Source organism: Pteropus alecto, unplaced genomic scaffold (genome assembly GCF_000325575.1).
Source record: "Pteropus alecto unplaced genomic scaffold, ASM32557v1 scaffold78, whole genome shotgun sequence".
NCBI lineage: Eukaryota > Metazoa > Chordata > Mammalia > Chiroptera > Pteropodidae > Pteropus > Pteropus alecto.
Window position 1 is genome coordinate 14,748,807 of NW_006443124.1, and position 10,479 is coordinate 14,759,285.

Below are 10,479 nucleotides of genomic sequence, written 5' to 3' on the forward strand. Positions count from 1 at the left end.
CAGAATCCACCATGACCAATGATGCTGAATGGTTAAAGAAAAGAAGAAAAATTCAAGGCAGAAGTCAGTAGATTGAGCTAGAACAAGGATCTCACAAAAGCTCTGGAAATAGTCAATAGTCAGATATGGTAAAATGCACCAGGAGCTAAAGAATGATTTGGATTGAAGGGGACCACAAAGATAGGATTTGTTTCTGGTTACTCTTTTCTGTGTGAGAAGAAAATGGGCTGCAACAGCTGCAACTTATAGAAGCCAAAGAAGGTAGATAGAAAGGCCTTCCCAAAAGACAGCTGGCAATTCCCAAACTGTGGAAGGCTTATCAAAGAGGGGCTGCTTAACTGATGCTGAGAACGGATGGGCAAAGGGTCAACAGATTGGTGGCAAATGCAGAAACATAGAAGATAAATTTTGGCCCTGAGCCAGGCTTATCTCTCAACTGTAATATTAAAAAGAAAGAAAAGAAATTTTCATCATAGGTTTTGGTTTGCTCTTACTTCCTGCAGAAGATTCTGTTGGGGTTGTCAGCCATTCTGGGGAAAAATGATTATGGACAGAATGATCAGTACTACTGAAAGCTAATTTTTACTTTTTTAAAAAAAGTGACAAATTCCTTCTATTGCTTAGAACATCGCATATGTTCTGAATTGAATTCTTAAAATTTATGCCATCATGCTCTCGTGAAAATATGTGAACCACTTATGTAATTTAAAAAAATTAAGTCGCCACATTAAAAAATATATACAGGCGCAGCTGAAGTTCACTTTAATAATATATTTTACTTAACCCAATATATCCAAAATATAGCATCTTAATATACAAGTGGCTTTGGTGCAGGACTGACTTTTTGTTCTCATTGTGCTTCTATTTTAATCTGATTCTATCTTGTCAGTGCCTTACAGTTATTACGAGGACATATCTAGCACTTTTATTTTCAACTAAAATGTTTATCAACTAAAGTATTTATCTTAATACCTGGTTTGCCTTTCTTGGAAACTGAAAGTTCCTCTCGCTCTCTGTGCTCCAGCTACAGTGGCCTTCTTGTACTTGCCATGTTCCCTGGTGCCACACGGAGGTTGCCCATGCCATTGCCTCAGATTGGAACCCCCTTCTCCCCCCGACTTTCCCTTCATAACTCCACTTCTCTTTCAGATAAAAAATCCTCAAGGAAGTGTATCCAGATCTCCCTAACCAGATCAAACTCCCACCTCCTCAGTTGCACCTGAGTAACTAACTGCTAACACCCGTCACTATTATAATTTTATAGCTGTTTGTGGGGTTATATATCTCTAACCCCTGAGTTTAAGCTTCAAGATGACAGAGAGTATTTTCATATTGGCTCACCACTGTATCCCCAGTGCCTGGCACTTAGTTGATGCTTAATAAATGTTCATAAATATATAAACCTCTTAAGATACCTCTCCTTAAAGTGACAATTCACTACTTAAGGGAAAGGAGGACTGATTGTTTGGAAGGTTAATCTGCTTTAACCTTAACTAGATAGTAGTCCTGCATAGTAAACTGATAGATCTATTTCCTAGAATATCATGATCCTAACTAGTAGGGAGAGAATAAAGCCAGAAATTACCACAGTGACTCCTTCAAGAGATCTCAACACAAGACTTGGGCAGACAGAAGCTGGAATTCAAGGCTTGGGCTCAGACGTTGGGTCTGTTTCCTACCCCAGAATATCTTCTGAATGTGGACTAGCAGCCAGGAGATCTGGATTCTAGTCCTGGTTCTGCCACCATTTACTTGTGTGACTTCAGACTAGTTACTTAGCTTCTCCGATCTCTGATCGCTTATTTGTAAAAAGGGGAGGTTAAACTAGATTAGTTTCTTAGCCTCTTATCTGCTCCCCTTACTGCTGCTTCCTCTGGGGCAATAGTTCTAATGGCTCAGTTCCTCTTCCCTTCTCCCTTATGCCTAGGTCCCACAACTGACATTATAATCATTTATCTATTTAAAAGATAACAGAGCTAGGAAACACTAGACTCAATGATCCCTCTGGGCTCTTAACAACTATAAAGATACAAAATTTATAAAGTCTTTCATGACCTAGCCCGTTCTTGACAGATTTCAGCTCAAAATGTCACTTTCTCAGAAGCCTTCTCTGAACACCCTGTCTAAAGAATTGCTCCATTCCATTTACTCCATCAAGTCAAGTCAAGCTTTTACTCTTTTCATCGCAACCGTAACTCTCTGAAAATATCTGGCATTTCTTTCTTCTGCTTTCTTTCCCATCATAGTGTCAGCTCCATGAGAGCGGGACTTTGTTTTCTTCATAGCTGTAGTCTCAGCACCTAGCATGGTGGCTGGGACTACGCAAGAGCTGCATCAATGTGTGATGAATTCACGGGGAAAAAGTCTGTGATCATTCGCTGGCTTCCCTTCCTCCTCATTGAGGCAAAGTGTATTCCAGTGAAAATGGAATGAATACAAGCCCAGTGAGCCCTCTCTCCACTGGGCATACTCACTCATTCTTCCTCTTAGTCTCATCCTGGAAAAGCTGCTTCAAGGAAGTGTGGTTTTGCCCCAGGACCTGGTCAGAGAACCAAACTGAGCGATATCTGACGGAGAAGATGAGGCTGAACTTCCCCTACAAGTGTAGGCTCTGGGGCAGCTCGTCAAGGCAGCGCGCCCGCCGCTCAGGGCTGAGATCAAAACGTCAGGAACTGCTGCTTCCGGTGCCCAGTGACCACGGAGGGATTGCTGAACCCTGAGCTTTCTTTGGCCAGCAGAAACTACCCTGGAAGAATGGACCCCTACACTTGAGCTGGACATCGTTCCTTCTCAAGTATAGTCCCGCTGGGGAAAAGAAATAGTAAGGCACTCGGACTTAGGTTAGGCCTCAAATCACAGAACTACAGTAAAGAAAGATATGTAACGCTCAAATATGAGAGGGAGGACCAGCCAAAGTGACCCCGGCTCCCTGGACTCCGGAGAGCTGCTCCCGCAAGGAAGGAGGGCCTGACATGTGGGGGAGAAAGCTCCTTGTAGGGCTGGTACGGTAATTCAGAGTTGCGGAAACTTATGTGGGCCTGGCCGAGGTAGGCTAGTTCAACCGGCAGAGTAGAGATGACCACTTACATGGAGAAAGGGGGGCTAGTAAATAGGGGTGGCCTCCTGTGAATGGCTGGGAGGGGGCCCTCAGCTCACAGTGAACGCGAGACAGAGATTCAGATGCTGTAGAAAGAAGTGGAAACCAATGGTGGTGGGGGCAGAGTTGGGGTGTCCCTGGAGAGGGCGGGGTGGCTTCGCTGCTCATTACCCTTACATCCTAAGGTCCTCAGGTGCGAACGCCCACTCTGCTCCTTCCCATTCCCCTGAGGCTCCGCCCCCTCTCCTGACCCATGTCTTCTCTTCCTCTTACCTGGGTGGGATCACACATGCGCACAAAGAGCCTTTCCAACCTTCCGCCAGACACTCCTGGCGCGTCTCTTGTGATCCTAAAGCTGAGGGGTGGGATAGGCCCTGTACGCATCCTTTCGGGAGCCTGGGGCAGAGTCTGACCTGGATTCTCTCCTCCTGGGATGAGTTCGGATGGCGTTTGATCGTAGAAGGCTGGGAGGCCAGGGCAGCATCATGCAGTGAGGGCTACCCCATACCCCAAGGCTGCACCAGCCTTACTGGGGCAGTTCAGACCCCCCACCTCAGCTGGCGGGTGAATTGAAGTTCTCTAGGAGAGGGGAAAAAGATAAGATCCATTGGCTTATGAGTGGAGAAGAATTTCTCAGAGTTCTATATGTGCAGGCGGTGCCATGGGGTAATCTTTCTTTTCTACCAGGTGCCTGGATCTTTCAGGCTCTTGAGTGGGAAGCCTGGGGGTTCTGAACTGCCCTTTCTCTTTGTCTTCAGAGTTGAGGGGATTTTCCATCCTAGTTATGCTTCCGCTGTCAGAGTATCTTCCACGCTGTTGGGTGGCTGGAGTCGTTTCGGCATGGACTGCTACAGGCTTTCTGTAATTTTTTAAAATAGCTTTATTGAGACATAGTTCACAAACTATACAATTCAACGATTTAAGGGTTTTTAATGTTGACAATAAATGTCCAAACCTGTAGAGAATGTTTATGAATCTATTTGAGCCAACCTGACATGCTGGGAAGCACGAGCTCAGTGCTGTTTCCAAGACTCAAAGGGGTCTGTTTGCCTACACGCATCTAAGCCAAACAAGACACAAACAGGAGATTGCAGCAAAGAAAGTAAAGGTTTATTTAAGGAATTGGCATCAAGCCTGGAGACACAGGTAAGCTAGCGCTTTCAAAAACTTTGCTCCCAGATGGCTAGCTAGGTTATATAAGGGAAAAATCATTAGTCATGGTTACTACAGGAGCTGGGGTTGTGGGCTCTACTGATTGGTGGGGGCTAAGGTAGGGGATAGTTAATCATGGTATTAGGTCCTGATGTCAGCCATAGAGTCATTCTGTCTGGTTTCAAGGGAATGTGGTCCGCAGGGCCATTCGCTTTCATGAGTCCAGAGCTGAAACATAAGTGAGGCCAAGGTGTTAGTTTGATTAAAACCTTATTCTAGTCTGAGATTTGGCTATTGTATCTTGGTCATGATGGATAGACCTGAACCTAATGTCCTGAAGGCTTAATAATTAAAAGGAGTGGACATACAGTGTATGTACAGGTAGGAGGATCTGGTGGAAAGAAAGCATGTGAGTCGTAGTTCTATCAGGCTAAACAAAGCCAGCTTGGATTAAAGCAAGATGCATGCTAAAGAAATAAAGTTCATGTGTGGTTGCAATGCTCAGGAGAATGGTAGTTTGCAGTTTCCTTTTACACATTTGAAATTAAGGAGGGAATCTAAGGAAGATTACATGAAGGTGGGAGAAAACAAGACATGGAAATCTTCATTATTGGATTACAGGATTGTTAACAAGATGATGGGCTGTCTGAAGAGAAGGTTCCTCCCGGTATTCCAAAGGGGAATCTATCCTGCTGTAGCCTCTGTCTCACTCAGCCGCTCAGGACCGGGCAGCCTTACATCCTTGCCCCATCCTACCTTCTGCCGTTGCAGGGTGATTTCTTAGATTTCTCCCTAGTTGTGTGGCTTGTTCATCTAGATCCCAGGCGATTTTTCCTTGCTGTTGCTCCTTGTTTCCGTCACAACTTCAATTTGATCACCAGAAGAATGAACAGAGCCTCTATCATCTATACCATTTTTTTCTCCTTCTCTCTTTCCTCCTCTTTCTTAATCTTTCTACCTTTCTCTCTTCTCCCTTCTCTATCAATTTTAAGATTATTTGAAATTAGCTATACTAGTGTCAATGTTATTTGACCATATAGGCTGTCCCATGATTCCTAGAGCTGAAAAAAGAATTAAATAATTATGTCAGAAAAAATATTAAAAATTGTGAAATATATTAAATGTTGCAGTTAGAATAAGTTTAGTTGAAAAATCAAGACCTTTTAATTTTCTAAAGAAAACTTTGATGTACTAATTTATTACGATGACTCATAAAGAATATTTCATAAGAAAACTGTCAGATTGTGAAAAATACTAGTATAATACTATCATAAGAATAAATTTAAAGATGCAAAAATGACTGACTTTTTCAGAGTTAGAAGTTTAGATTTATACATTTGTAATAAAATATAGAAAATTTACTTCCAAAATATAATATTAGATTAAAAAATCACACATTTCAACTGAAATGGAAATTTCACCTCCACAGAAATCCAATTTTACTGCATATATATTTTTAAAGAATTCTTGAGAAATTTTTATTTTTATATTTTTTGGAGAACTATCATCTTAATGAGTCTAGCTCTCTTTATCAATACCCACAATACCCTACAACACCTCTGATTTTGTATTTGTCTGAATACTTTGCAAACTATACAATTATAGCACTACTGCATTAAGTGTGCAGATATATTTTGAAAGATCTAAGGTTAAAAAAATACATTAATATTTTCTTTTAAGAATAATCTATCTCACATTTTATGTACCGGTGCAATTATAAATAGGTAAATTCTACTTACCATGTCAAATCAGGGAATGCTTATCACAATTGCATTTACAAACTTGTTTAATTTTTCAAATGTCTGTCTCCCTCACTGGGCTTTAAACTCCTGAGGGCAGGGTCTATATCTCTAGCATCAAGGACCATACAGGTACATAGTTAAGAACTTGGAAGATATTTTTTGAATGAATGAATTTATTAGAAGAGTATTTTCGAAAGAGGAAGAATGCAACATTAAACTAATTTAGGAAGACAGGGGAGAACACTGGGTAGATATGAAAGAGATCACCTAGCTGAGCCCACAACTCCAAGTAAATTCTCAGACGTCTGTTTGCTTTATCCATGGGCTCACAGTTACTGCTTTTTCATGCACATCACGCTCAGGTGCGAATCCAAATCTATTAGAAAAACTCTTTTTTTGTATAAGATGTACATTTTGATGGGAATATAGCTCTTAATAGCTACTTACTCCCAGGTATAAGCCTGGGAAAGTTTCTCAATTCCTATGACCTTAGGTTTCTTCTTCTATGAGAGATGATGGTTTCTATCCTGCAGTTTTGTCGTAAGGGTTATAAATGAACTGTCTCGCACACTGTTGACATTTAATAAATACTATCATAAAAAAATAAAAATAAAAATAAATGCTATCATTACTATCATTACTATTATTTTAGAAGTTTGCTTCTACTCACATAGCCAGATCATCCTGGTGACACGAAGCAAACAGTATTGCTTTCCTTTGTGTATAACCAAGGAGTGAAACACACAAGACAAATATTTTAACCTGTATCTGACCATTAATCTGTCGAGGGCTGTCGGGCAGTTTATATATCATGCTACAGTATATAACAAACTCTGATGTGACTTAGGCAAGCACTGTACAAAGACGTTCAGTCTGATGGACAGAGCAAGATAACCGAGGCAGTGGTTTGTTTCTCCGTTCAGCCAATAGTCACTGACTCTTTTTTCTCTGTGCCAGGCATTTTCTTAGACATTAAGTACAGTGGTGAAAAAGACAGGGAGCTTACAGTCTGATACGAGGAGGAGAGCATTGTAACCCGCTTACTAGTGGATTGTTAGGTGTCAGTGTTGGGAGGCCAGCCGAGAGTGTGGTATAGTTCACGATTTCTTTCTCATCCTCGACATCATGCGGCTAGACTTCCTTGAACCTCCCACCGCCTCTTTTACCTGGCTAACTCCTGCTTCAAGACTCACTGCAGGTGTCAGGTCTTGAAGCATTCCCAGATTTCCCCAGCCACCACATGAGGCTGGGTTACGTGCTCCCATTACACCTTAGGCTTCTAGAGTCTTAGTGCTTTCCGCAGTTCCTTGTAATTGTCTATTTAGATGTCTGTTTGCCCTCTACTTGAGCTGTTCCTCAAGTGTGAGAAGGTGGTTTGTATAACTCTCCGTAACTCGTGGAGGACGTATTTATCGATATCCCTAAGCTTTCCAGACTTTAGAAATCATTCTTTCCTTTAAAACCCCAATAGAAACAGTCCAGACCCTACGAGCTCACCAGTTGCCACCCACTTGCTCCCTGTGGGTCACTTTGCCGCCACCACTATTCTCCCCATCCCACTCTGCCTGCGTATGGTCAAGCGACCCACTTCCGATTCTCCCAGATATAGATAAGAACAAGACATAATATGAAATAAAACTTTATCGAAGACTTTAGGATAACAGAAGGGAATTTCAGTGCAATTAAAATAAGAATAAATAGCCATTATTTCATACAACACATACTTTTAAGCTTCTATGCTAAGCACTATTCAAGAACTTGGGAATATAGTTGTTAACAAGATAAAGAGTCCTTACTTTCAGGGGCTTGCATTCTCACCAAGGGAGAGAGAGAAAATAAACACGGTGCAGAGAGTGACAAGAGCTATAGCTGTGATAAAGCAGGTTGATGAAAGGGAAAGTACTAGGGATGGGTGTTTCTGTGGGGTGAGAGGAAGGACTTTGGCCAAATTTTCTCCTCACCCAGGATTTGAGGGCTGCTTTGCCAGATTGTAGCAGCTTTGAGACAGGATAATTAAAATTTTGTAGGCACACAAAAGTTAAATTCTTATGGGGGTAGGGAGCAGGAGCAAATGCTGGGGAAGAGAGGTGGGTGGTGGAATTCTCACCCCAGCAGCTGCCCAGATTGACAGGGAAGAAGGTGTGGGTACAACTTGTTAATGAGTGTGGGTCTCAAGTCTTCTTACAGATAGCTTGCTCTGGGATGTCTGAATCATCCTTGTTGACTCACCTTTACTGCCAGGTACATGGAACACCTTCTAAAAGAGTCACACTGCCAGTTCTTTTCTGCTTTCACCGGAGAAGTCAGCAGAGGTTTCTTTAAGAGGTATCAGGGGAGAGCTTGTTTGATTCAGTGTCATCCTTATGTTAATTACAATTCCTGTTCCATAGAAATTCGAGACAGAGGAACAGAGAGAAATAAGCTGGTTTGGTTCTGCTCCCTGTTTGTGCACAGTCCCACTAATGGCAGATTGCAGTGTTTTTGCTTATAAAAATATCTCAATTATTCCTCTGATGTTCTAAAAAAATGACACAGCCAACATTTTGCAAGGATATGCTTCTCATCTCAAGTCAGTGACTCACCTGTGGCAATTTTTCTTCTAACCCAGAGAGAACTTTGCATTTTATTTATTTAATTAATTTTTATGAGTTTATTTGAGCCCAAACTGACGATATATGCTAGGGAGCAAGATCTCAAACACTCCAGAGAACTTAGCATTTTAATTCTATTCTTTGCCTCTGTTGGCTCCAGCCTCTTTTCTGGTTAAATACCATCATGGACTCTGCAAAAGAGAATGGACCTTTGAAGTTCAGCAACTTAGGTGTTTATCCAGCTAGACTATTCAACTTCTGATCCTTGAGCGTCTTCCTCTCCACACGAGAGACAACAGTACCTCCGAGAGTTTTGAGGATTAAGTGGAATGCCTACCAAATAGAAAGTTTACCTACTTTTCATGTCAATGAGCCCAGATGTTCGCATTCTGTTCCACAAAAAGGACTGAGCGTAATTTTGCTCCGTACACAACAGAAAGTGAAATGGAATGAGTTTTTCCAGTGACTTCAAAGAAATAAGGAAGAGATTCCTCAAAAAGCTAAACATAGGATTACCACATGACCTAGCAATTCCACTCCTAGGAATATACCCAAAGGAACTGAAAATGGGGGCTCAAATAGACACTCGTATGTGAATGCTCATAGCATTGTTCACAACAGCCAAAGGGTGGAAACAACCCAAGCATCCATCAACAGATGAATAGGTAAACAAAATGTAGCCTGTCCTTATGATGGAATATTAGTCAGCCAGCAAAAGGAATGTAGTTCTGCTACATGCTACAACATGGATGGACCTTGGAAACATTACGCTAAATAAAATAAAGGGACAAATATTGTATGATTCCACTAACAAAAAGCATCTAGAATAGGCAAATTCATGGAGACAGAAAGTAGATTAGAGGTTACCAGGGCTAAGGGTGGGGGAAATGGAGAGTTATTGTGTAATGGTTATAGAGTTTCTGTTTGGGGTGATGAGAAAGTTTTGGAAGCAGATGGTGGTAATAGTTGTATAATAATGTGAATTTAATTAATGCCACTGAAATGTACACTGTAAAATGCCAAATTTTATGTAATGTGTATCTTAGCACAATAAAAAAATGTTGCTTAAAAAAATAGTAAGGCAGATAGGGGAATTAGGATGATTTAAACTTGGGCTGCAGTGCTTAGTATTCATTCCCTGTCTTCTGAGACATTGATTATCCCTGAGAGGTATGTTTACATTCACATTACTGCTACCCGAGTAGAATAGATAGATAACGGATTTCTTTTCCACACTTAATAAATGGAGTGTTTGAATCACAGGCTAAAGGAGTGATATTCTCACTCCTGGTGATACAGTGAGTTTAGAAGACACTCAGATGTGTCCAGAGTTACACAGCAAGTATGGAACTCGAATGCTATATTTTATGGATTTTTTAAAAGCTACAGAAGTCACACATAAATATATTCTCATTGAAAACCTCTGCATTTTTCCAAGAAAATTCAGAAGTTGCACGTTGCCAGATCTCTCTGGATATTTGAGGTTGGGTGAACTTTCGTGATTTCAAACCAGATTCCACATTTTTATTTCCTTTCTTTTTTTAATTAGTTGAGCTCCCAACCTCAGACCTATCTTCAATGATTTCACTTATACGCAGAATCTAAGGAATAAACAGAACAAAATAATCAAAAACAGACTCACAAATATAGTGGACAATTTGGTGGCGGACAGAGGGCAGGGAGTTTTAGGGGGCTGGGAGAATGGGGTGAAGGGTTAAAGAAGTACAAATTAGTAGTTGATAGTTGGTCATGGGGATGGGGAGCACGGCAGAGGGAATGCAGTTAGCATTAATGTATTGGCTAAGTGGAGAGCCAGAAGAGAGAAAGAGCAATTAGGGAGATCATTTTATAAATTATATAAATGTCTAACCAATGTACAATATACTTGAAACTAATA